The sequence below is a fragment of the Hyla sarda genome, unplaced genomic scaffold, assembly GCF_029499605.1.
Source record: "Hyla sarda isolate aHylSar1 unplaced genomic scaffold, aHylSar1.hap1 scaffold_2582, whole genome shotgun sequence".
Classification (NCBI taxonomy): Eukaryota; Metazoa; Chordata; class Amphibia; order Anura; family Hylidae; genus Hyla; species Hyla sarda.
The window spans coordinates 26,438-36,675 of NW_026609271.1; the positions used below are offsets into that span (position 1 = coordinate 26,438).

Consider the following 10,238-nt stretch of genomic DNA (forward strand, 5'->3'; position numbering starts at 1 on the left):
TCTTTTTTCGACCGTACTAACTATGTAACTATGTAACATAACATGGGGGGGGGGGGGTCTCCTGGCTGTTCACACAGGTGTGTCATTGCTGTACATTGACCATGCATTGCTTCTGTGGTATTGCAAAGGCAAAGACAAATGCTTCCAGCCATCCATTGCACTAATGGATTGGTCATCAGCTGGCTGTCTATGTCCCGCATCAATATAGACCAAAGTACAGAGGGTTAGGCTATGCTATTGTGCACCTACCTGATGCATCAGAAGGTGCGAGGCCCTTGCTAAATTCTGTGCACAGACTTTGAGATCTATGCTTTAGACTGTATCTAAACCTGCTCCAACATGGACTGACATTCTGGCCTACTTTCAGCCGATGCGACTTGTCTGTCGCTGAACAGTCGCTTTTTATGTATTCAGCACCTATGTATAATGTTGTAAAAATGCTCTAGAAGCTAAAGTCGCAGAAATGTCACACATATTTGGCCTGCAACTTTCTGTGCGACAAATTCAGACAGGAAAAATCAGTATAAATCCTTAGAAAATTATCCCCCAGTGTCTCCATCTGCTGGCGCTGGCGGTATTGAATAAGCATTGCTGCACTGATGGGGTATGCATTAGACGAAAAAAAAGAAGAAAAAGAAGAATAATACGCCCAGAAAAGAGGCGAAAAGGAGAAAAACGTAAAAAAACGTGAAAAAAAAGTAAGAGGAAGAGAAGGGAAAAAAAGGTGGAAATGGGTTTAAAAGTGATTTCGGCGGAGAAATATATATATATATATATATATATATATATATATATATATATATGCGCACACACACACATAGATATAAACGTATTCTCCGTTGAGATATTGCAGCCGCTGCTGTGTCCAGGCCCAGGAGCCTTAGCACTGTGCTGTGATGTCACTCAATACCACTGACATCACTAGGTGTAAACAACATCTCTCCTTTGCTGTGTATGTGACTATGGAGCTGTTTGGTGATGTCGTCTATTACGGCCTTCATAGAAGCAACAGGAGATTGTTGCATCCATCTTGAACCCTCAGAACTACAGTGCTATGATGTCACTCACTTCCACAGGCCTTGCAGAGTGTAAACAACAACAACCCAGCTTTGTTGTGTATGTAACCAAAGGGATTTGTGATGTCACCTAGAACCTTCACAGCAGCGACAGCTTTATGAGGAGCATCAGCACTGCTCTGCCTGAGCAGAACCATCACCGCCATAGGTTGTCAAATAACCCGGATTTAACCCACACAGGTAAGTCCAATGGGGTGCAGGCATGTCCTCTATGCTTACAGCTTCCCGTGGGTGTTGGTTTGATACCGTTTGGGGACAGCCAAGGAGGCATCTGCAGGCAACAAAGGTAGGTGTGTGCTTGTGTGTGTGTTTTCCTATGCAGATCCTAAGCCCAGTGTCACATGCAAGTAGGAGGAGTAAGAAGGGTTCCTGGCAAATCCGGGTTATGGATTGCATTTAAAAAGGCCCCGTGGGAGTGCAATGGGCCCCTGTCTTGCTGCTTAGCAATAATGGTATGGGTTTAGGTTCTGCTGTGTGTACTGGTGGTTGACTGCCCCCCAGCCCAGAGTGTGCATGGAAAATTGTCTGGCAGCCTCCCTGACAGCAAGCAGTGATAGTGCCCATGAAGGGGACCTTGTTGGGCCCGCCCCTTTCACGGTTATCGCTTCTCGGCCTTTTGGCTAAGATCAAGTGTAGTATCTGTTCTTATCAGTTTAATATCTGATACGTCCCCTATCTGGGGACCATATATTAAATGGATTTTTGAGAACGGGGGCCGATTTCGAAGCTTGCTTCCGTCGCCCTATGCATTGACCCGATATGGCAGTATCTTCGGGTACAGTGCACCACCCCCTTACAGAGTTAAAAAGAAAGATTCCTACTTTCATTGCTACCTGCTTGCTGGCTAGCCAGCTAGCCAGCCCTGTGGGCCTTGCTGCTGCTGCAGCCAAAAAAACAAAAGGTGGTGCTGCTGCTGCTTCTGCTGCTTCTGCTTGTGTCTGGCCCCTGTTGGAGCGTCCAGGCACAGGACTTCTGCTGCTGCTGACTAAATGGCCTCCTTAATTGGATCATTTGAGTAGCCAGCACACCTGTGCAGGTAGGGCATGACATGATAGGCAGCTGCCTTGATAGCGGGTGGGTGCTGAATGTTCCTAATTGACAAAATAAGATTAATGCTTATGAAGAAATATAAAATCTCATCCCTTCCCCAATATCGCGCCACACCCCTACCCCTTAATTCCCTGGTTAAACGTGATGGACATATGTCTTTTTTCGACCGTACTAACTATGTAACTATGTAACATAACATGGGGGGGGGGGGGGGTCTCCTGGCTGTTCACACAGGTGTGTCATTGCTGTACATTGACCATGCATTGCTTCTGTGGTATTGCAAAGGCAAAGACAAATGCTTCCAGCCATCCATTGCACTAATGGATTGGTCATCAGCTGGCTGTCTATGTCCCGCATCAATATAGACCAAAGTACAGAGGGTTAGGCTATGCTATTGTGCACCTACCTGATGCATCAGAAGGTGCGAGGCCCTTGCTAAATTCTGTGCACAGACTTTGAGATCTATGCTTTAGACTGTATCTAAACCTGCTCCAACATGGACTGACATTCTGGCCTACTTTCAGCCGATGCGACTTGTCTGTCGCTGAACAGTCGCTTTTTATGTATTCAGCACCTATGTATAATGTTGTAAAAATGCTCTAGAAGCTAAAGTCGCAGAAATGTCACACATATTTGGCCTGCAACTTTCTGTGCGACAAATTCAGACAGGAAAAATCAGTATAAATCCTTAGAAAATTATCCCCCAGTGTCTCCATCTGCTGGCGGTATTGAATAAGCATTGCTGCACTGATGGGGTATGCATTAGACGAAAAAAAAGAAGAAAAAGAAGAATAATACGCCCAGAAAAGAGGCGAAAAGGAGAAAAACGTAAAAAAACGTGAAAAAAAAGTAAGAGGAAGAGAAGGGAAAAAAAAGTGGAAATGGGTTTAAAAGTGATTTCGGCGGAGAAATATATATATATATATATATATATATATATATATATATATATATATATGCGCACACACACACATAGATATAAACGTATTCTCCGTTGAGATATTGCAGCCGCTGCTGTGTCCAGGCCCAGGAGCCTTAGCACTGTGCTGTGATGTCACTCAATACCACTGACATCACTAGGTGTAAACAACATCTCTCCTTTGCTGTGTATGTGACTATGGAGCTGTTTGGTGATGTCGTCTATTACGGCCTTCATAGAAGCAACAGGAGATTGTTGCATCCATCTTGAACCCTCAGAACTACAGTGCTATGATGTCACTCACTTCCACAGGCCTTGCAGAGTGTAAACAACAACAACCCAGCTTTGTTGTGTATGTAACCAAAGGGATTTGTGATGTCACCTAGAACCTTCACAGCAGCGACAGCTTTATGAGGAGCATCAGCACTGCTCTGCCTGAGCAGAACCATCACCGCCATAGGTTGTCAAATAACCCGGATTTAACCCACACAGGTAAGTCCAATGGGGTGCAGGCATGTCCTCTATGCTTACAGCTTCCCGTGGGTGTTGGTTTGATACCGTTTGGGGACAGCCAAGGAGGCATCTGCAGGCAACAAAGGTAGGTGTGTGCTTGTGTGTGTGTTTCCTATGCAGATCCTAAGCCCAGTGTCACATGCAAGTAGGAGGAGTAAGAAGGGTTCCTGGCAAATCCGGGTTATGGATTGCATTTAAAAAGGCCCCGTGGGAGTGCAATGGGCCCCTGTCTTGCTGCTTAGCAATAATGGTATGGGTTTAGGTTCTGCTGTGTGTACTGGTGGTTGACTGCCCCCCAGCCCAGAGTGTGCATGGAAAATTGTCTGGCAGCCTCCCTGACAGCAAGCAGTGATAGTGCCCATGAAGGGGACCTTGTTGGGCCCGCCCCCTTTCACGGTTATCGCTTCTCGGCCTTTTGGCTAAGATCAAGTGTAGTATCTGTTCTTATCAGTTTAATATCTGATACGTCCCCTATCTGGGGACCATATATTAAATGGATTTTTGAGAACGGGGGCCGATTTCGAAGCTTGCTTCCGTCGCCCTATGCATTGACCCGATATGGCAGTATCTTCGGGTACAGTGCACCACCCCCTTACAGGGTTAAAAAGAAAGATTCCTACTTTCATTGCTACCTGCTTGCTGGCTAGCCAGCTAGCCAGCCCTGTGGGCCTTGCTGCTGCTGCAGCCAAAAAACAAAAGGTGGTGCTGCTGCTGCTTCTGCTGCTTCTGCTTGTGTCTGGCCCCTGTTGGAGCGTCCAGGCACAGGACTTCTGCTGCTGCTGACTAAATGGCCTCCTTAATTGGATCATTTGAGTAGCCAGCACACCTGTGCAGGTAGGGCATGACATGATAGGCAGCTGCCTTGATAGCGGGTGGGTGCTGAATGTTCCTAATTGACAAAATAAGATTAATGCTTATGAAGAAATATAAAATCTCATCCCTTCCCCAATATCGCGCCACACCCCTACCCCTTAATTCCCTGGTTGAACGTGATGGACATATGTCTTTTTTCGACCGTACTAACTATGTAACTATGTAACATAACATGGGGGGGGGGGGGGGGGGGTCTCCTGGCTGTTCACACAGGTGTGTCATTGCTGTACATTGACCATGCATTGCTTCTGTGGTATTGCAAAGGCAAAGACAAATGCTTCCAGCCATCCATTGCACTAATGGATTGGTCATCAGCTGGCTGTCTATGTCCCGCATCAATATAGACCAAAGTACAGAGGGTTAGGCTATGCTATTGTGCACCTACCTGATGCATCAGAAGGTGCGAGGCCCTTGCTAAATTCTGTGCACAGACTTTGAGATCTATGCTTTAGACTGTATCTAAACCTGCTCCAACATGGACTGACATTCTGGCCTACTTTCAGCCGATGCGACTTGTCTGTCGCTGAACAGTCGCTTTTTATGTATTCAGCACCTATGTATAATGTTGTAAAAATGCTCTAGAAGCTAAAGTCGCAGAAATGTCACACATATTTGGCCTGCAACTTTCCTGTGCGACAAATTCAGACAGGAAAAATCAGTATAAATCCTTAGAAAATTATCCCCCAGTGTCTCCATCTGCTGGCGGTATTGAATAAGCATTGCTGCACTGATGGGGTATGCATTAGACGAAAAAAAAGAAGAAAAAGAAGAATAATACGCCCAGAAAAGAGGCGAAAAGGAGAAAAACGTAAAAAAACGTGAAAAAAAAAGTAAGAGGAAGAGAAGGAGAAAAAAAGGTGGAAATGGGTTTAAAAGTGATTTCGGCGGAGAAATATATATATACTATATATATAATATATATACTATATATATATATATATGCGCACACACACACATAGATATAAAACGTATTCTCCGTTGAGATATTGCAGCCAGCTGCTGTGTCCAGGCCCAGGAGCCTTAGCACTGTGCTGTGATGTCACTCAATACCACTGACATCACTAGGTGTAAACAACATCTCTCCTTTGCTGTGTATGTGACCTATGGAGCTGTTTGGTGATGTCGTCTATTACGGCCTTCATAGAAGCAACAGGAGATTGTTGCATCCATCTTGAACCCTCAGAACTACAGTGCTATGATGTCACTCACTTCCACAGGCCTTGCAGAGTGTAAACAACAACAACCCAGCTTTGTTGTGTATGTAACCAAAGGGATTTGTGATGTCACCTAGAACCTTCACAGCAGCGACAGCTTTATGAGGAGCATCAGCACTGCTCTGCCTGAGCAGAACCATCACCGCCATAGGTTGTCAAATAACCCGGATTTAACCCACACAGGTAAGTCCAATGGGGTGCAGGCATGTCCTCTATGCTTACAGCTTCCGTGGGTGTTGGGTTTGATACCGTTTGGGGACAGCCAAGGAGGCATACTGCAGGCAACAAAGGTAGGTGTGTGCTTGTGTGTGTGTTTCCTATGCAGATCCTAAGCCCAGTGTCACATGCAAGTAGGAGGAGTAAGAAGGGTTCCTGGCAAATCCGGGTTATGGATTGCATTTAAAAAGGCCCCGTGGGAGTGCAATGGGGCCCCTGTCTTGCTGCTTAGCAATAATGGTATGGGTTTAGGTTCTGCTGTGTGTACTGGTGGTTGACTGCCCCCCAGCCCAGAGTGTGCATGGAAAATTGTCTGGCAGCCTCCCCTGACAGCAAGCAGTGATAGTGCCCATGAAGGGGACCTTGTTGGGCCCCGCCCCTTTCACGGTTATCGCTTCTCGGCCTTTTGGCTAAGATCAAGTGTCAGTATCTTGTTCTTATCAGTTTAATATCTGATACGTCCCCCTATCTGGGGACCATATATTAAATGGATTTTTGAGAACGGGGGGCCGATTTCGAAGCTTGCTTCCGTCGCCCTATGCATTGACCCGATATGGCAGTATCTTCGGGTACAGTGCAACCACCCCCCTTACAGAGTTAAAAAGAAAGATTCCTACTTTCATTGCTACCTGCTTGCTGGCTAGCCAGCTAGCCAGCCCTGTGGGCCTTGCTGCTGCTGCAGCCAAAAAACAAAAGGTGGTGCTGCTGCTGCTTCTGCTGCTTCTGCTTGTGTCTGGCCCCTGTTGGAGCGTCCAGGCACAGGACTTCTGCTGCTGCTGACTAAATGGCCTCCTTAATTGGATCATTTGAGTAGCCAGCACACCTGTGCAGGTAGGGCTATGACATGATAGGCAGCTGCCTTGATAGCGGGTGGGTGCTGAATGTTCCTAATTGACAAAATAAGATTAATGCTATGAAGAAATATAAAATCTCATCCCTTCCCCAATATCGCGCCACACCCCTACCCCTTAATTCCCTGGTTGAACGTGATGGACATATGTCTTTTTTCGACCGTACTAACTATGTAACTATGTAACATAACATGGGGGGGGGGGGGGGGGGGGGTCCTCCTGGCTGTTCACACAGGTTGTGTCATTGCTGTACATTGACCATTGCATTGCTTCTGTGGTATTGCAAAAGGGCAAAGACAAATGCTTCCAGCCATCCATTGCACTAATGGATTGGTCATCAGCTGGCTGTCTATGTCCCGCATCAATATAGACCAAAAGTACAGAGGGTTAGGCTATTGCTATTGTGCACCTACCTGATGCATCAGAAGGTGCGAGGCCCTTGCTAAATTCTGTGCACAGACTTTGAGATCTATGCTTTAGACTGTATCTAAACCTGCTCCAACATGGACTGACATTCTGGCCTACTTTCAGCCGATGCGACTTGTCTGTCGCTGAACAGTCGCTTTTTTATGTATTCAGCACCTATGTATAATGTTGTAAAAATGCTCCTAGAAGCTAAAGTCGCAGAAATGTCACACATATTTGGCCTGCAACTTTCTGTGCGACAAATTCAGACAGGAAAAATCAGTATAAATCCTTAGAAAATTATCCCCCAGTGTCTCCATCTGCTGGCGGTATTGAATAAGCATTGCTGCACTGATGGGGTATGCATTAGACGAAAAAAAAAGAAGAAAAAGAAGAATAATACGCCCAGAAAAGAGGCGAAAAGGAGAAAAACGTAAAAAAACGTGAAAAAAAAGTAAGAGGAAGAGAAGGGAAAAAAAGGTGGAAATGGGTTTAAAAGTGATTTCGGCGGAGAAATATATATATATATATATATATATATATGCGCACACACACACATAGATATAAACGTATTCTCCGTTGAGATATTGCAGCCGCTGCTGTGTCCAGGCCCAGGAGCCTTAGCACTGTGCTGTGATGTCACTCAATACCACTGACATCACTAGGTGTAAACAACATCTCTCCTTTGCTGTGTATGTGACTATGGAGCTGTTTGGTGATGTCGTCTATTACCGGCCTTCATAGAAGCAACAGGAGATTGTTGCATCCATCTTGAACCCTCAGAACTACAGTGCTATGATGTCACTCACTTCCACAGGCCTTGCAGAGTGTAAACAACAACAACCCAGCTTTGTTGTGTATGTAACCATAAGGGATTTGTGATGTCACCTAGAACCTTCACAGCAGCGACAGCTTTATGAGGAGCATCAGCACTGCTCTGCCTGAGCAGAACCATCACCGCCACTAGGTTGTCAAATAACCCGGATTTAACCCACACAGGTAAGTCCAATGGGGTGCAGGCATGTCCTCTATGCTTACAGCTTCCCGTGGGTGTTGTTTTGATACCGTTTGGGGACAGCCAAGGAGGCATCTGCAGGCAACAAAGGTAGGTGTGTGCTTGTGTGTGTGTTTTCCTATGCAGATCCTAAGCCACAGGTGTCACATGCAAGTAGGAGGAGTAAGAAGGGTTCCTGGCAAATCCGGGTTATGGATTGCATTTAAAAAGGCCCCGTGGGAGTGCAATGGGCCCCTGTCTTGCTGCTTAGCAATAATGGTATGGGTTTAGGTTCTGCTGTGTGTACTGGTGGTTGACTGCCCCCCCAGCCCAGAGTGTGCATGGAAAATTGTCTGGCAGCCTCCCTGACAGCAAGCAGTGATAGTGCCCATGAAGGGGACCTTGTTGGGCCCGCCCCTTTCACGGTTATCGCTTCTCGGCCTTTTGGCTAAGATCAAGTGTAGTATCTGTTCTTATCAGTTTAATATCTGATACGTCCCCTATCTGGGGGACCATATATTAAATGGATTTTTGAGAACGGGGGGCCGATTTCGAAGCTTGCTTCCGTCGCCCTATGCATTGACCCGATATGGCAGTATACTTCGGGTACAGTGCACCACCCCCCTTACAGGGTTAAAAAGAAAGATTCCTACTTTCATTGCTACCTGCTTGCTGGCTAGCCAGCTAGCCAGCCCTGTGGGGCCTTGCTGCTGCTGCAGCCAAAAAACAAAAGGTGGTGCTGCTGCTGCTTCTGCTGCTTCTGCTTGTGTCTGGCCCCTGTTGGAGCGTCCAGGCACAGGACTTCTGCTGCTGCTGACTAAATGGCCTCCTTAATTGGATCATTTGAGTAGCCAGCAACACCTGTGGCAGGCTAGGGCATGACATGATAGGCAGCTGCCTTGATAGCGGGTGGGTGCTGAATGTTCCTAATTGACAAAATAAGATTAATGCTTATGAAGAAATATAAAAATCTCATCCCTTCCCCCAATATCGCGCCACACCCCTACCCCTTTAATTCCCTGGTTGAACGTGATGGACATATGTCTTTTTTCGACCGTACTAACTATGTAACTATGTAACATAACATGGGGGGGGGGGGGGGGGGGTCTCCTGGCTGTTCACACAGGTGTGTCATTGCTGTACATTGACCATGCATTGCTTCTGTGGTATTGCAAAGGCAAAGACAAAATGCTTCCAGCCATCCATTTGCACTAATGGATTGGTCATCAGCTGGCTGTCTATGTCCCGCATCAATATAGACCAAAGTACAGAGGGTTAGGCTATGCTATTGTGCACCTACCTGATGCATCAGAAGGTGCGAGGCCCTTGCTAACATTCTGTGCACAGACTTTGAGATCTATGCTTTAGACTGTATCTAAACCTGCTCCAACATGGACTGACATTCTGGCCTACTTTCAGCCGATGCGACTTGTCTGTCGCTGAACAGTCGCTTTTTATGTATTCAGCACCTATGTATAATGTTGTAAAAATGCTCTAGAAGCTAAAGTCGCAGAAATGTCACACATATTTGGCCTGCAACTTTCTGTGCGACAAATTCAGACAGGAAAAATCAGTATAAATCCTTAGAAAATTATCCCCCAGTGTCTCCATCTGCTGGCGGTATTGAATAAGCATTGCTGCACTGATGGGGTATGCATTAGACGAAAAAAAAGAAGAAAAAGAAGAATAATACGCCCAGAAAAGAGGCGAAAAGGAGAAAAACGTAAAAAAAACGTGAAAAAAAAGTAAGAGGAAGAGAAGGGATATATATATATATATATATGCGCACACACACACATAGATATAAACGTATTCTCCGTTGAGATATTGCAGCGCTGCTGTGTCCAGGCCCAGGAGCCTTAGCACTGTGCTGTGATGTCACTCAATACCACTGACATCACTAGGTGTAAACAACATCTCTCCTTTGCTGTGTATGTGACTATGGAGCTGTTGGTGATGTCGTCTATTACGGCCTTCATAGAAGCAACAGGAGATTGTTGCATCATCTTGAACCCTCAGAACTACAGTGCTATGATGTCACTCACTTCCACAGGCCTTGCAGAGTGATACAACAACAACCCAGCTTTGTTGTGTATGTAACCAAAGGGATTTGTGATGTCACTCCTA

At 46.0% G+C, this 10,238-nt stretch overlaps 4 non-coding genes across 4 annotated transcripts; all 4 read left to right on the top strand.

The window, feature by feature from the left end:
- Positions 1 to 1,676: 1,676 nt before the first annotated feature.
- On the top strand, positions 1,677 to 1,867 carry LOC130324064 (U2 spliceosomal RNA). Its single transcript, XR_008869206.1, has one exon. It is a non-coding gene; the product is annotated as a U2 spliceosomal RNA (small nuclear RNA).
- Positions 1,868 to 3,957: 2,090 nt separating this feature from the next.
- LOC130324065 (U2 spliceosomal RNA) lies at positions 3,958 to 4,148 on the top strand. The gene has a single exon (XR_008869207.1). It is a non-coding gene; the product is annotated as a U2 spliceosomal RNA (small nuclear RNA).
- Positions 4,149 to 6,251: 2,103 nt separating this feature from the next.
- Positions 6,252 to 6,446, top strand: LOC130324068 (U2 spliceosomal RNA). Its single transcript, XR_008869210.1, has one exon. It is a non-coding gene; the product is annotated as a U2 spliceosomal RNA (small nuclear RNA).
- A 2,093-nt stretch (positions 6,447 to 8,539) lies between these two features.
- On the top strand, positions 8,540 to 8,733 carry LOC130324067 (U2 spliceosomal RNA). Its single transcript, XR_008869209.1, has one exon. It is a non-coding gene; the product is annotated as a U2 spliceosomal RNA (small nuclear RNA).
- The last annotated feature ends 1,505 nt before the right edge of the window (positions 8,734 to 10,238 follow it).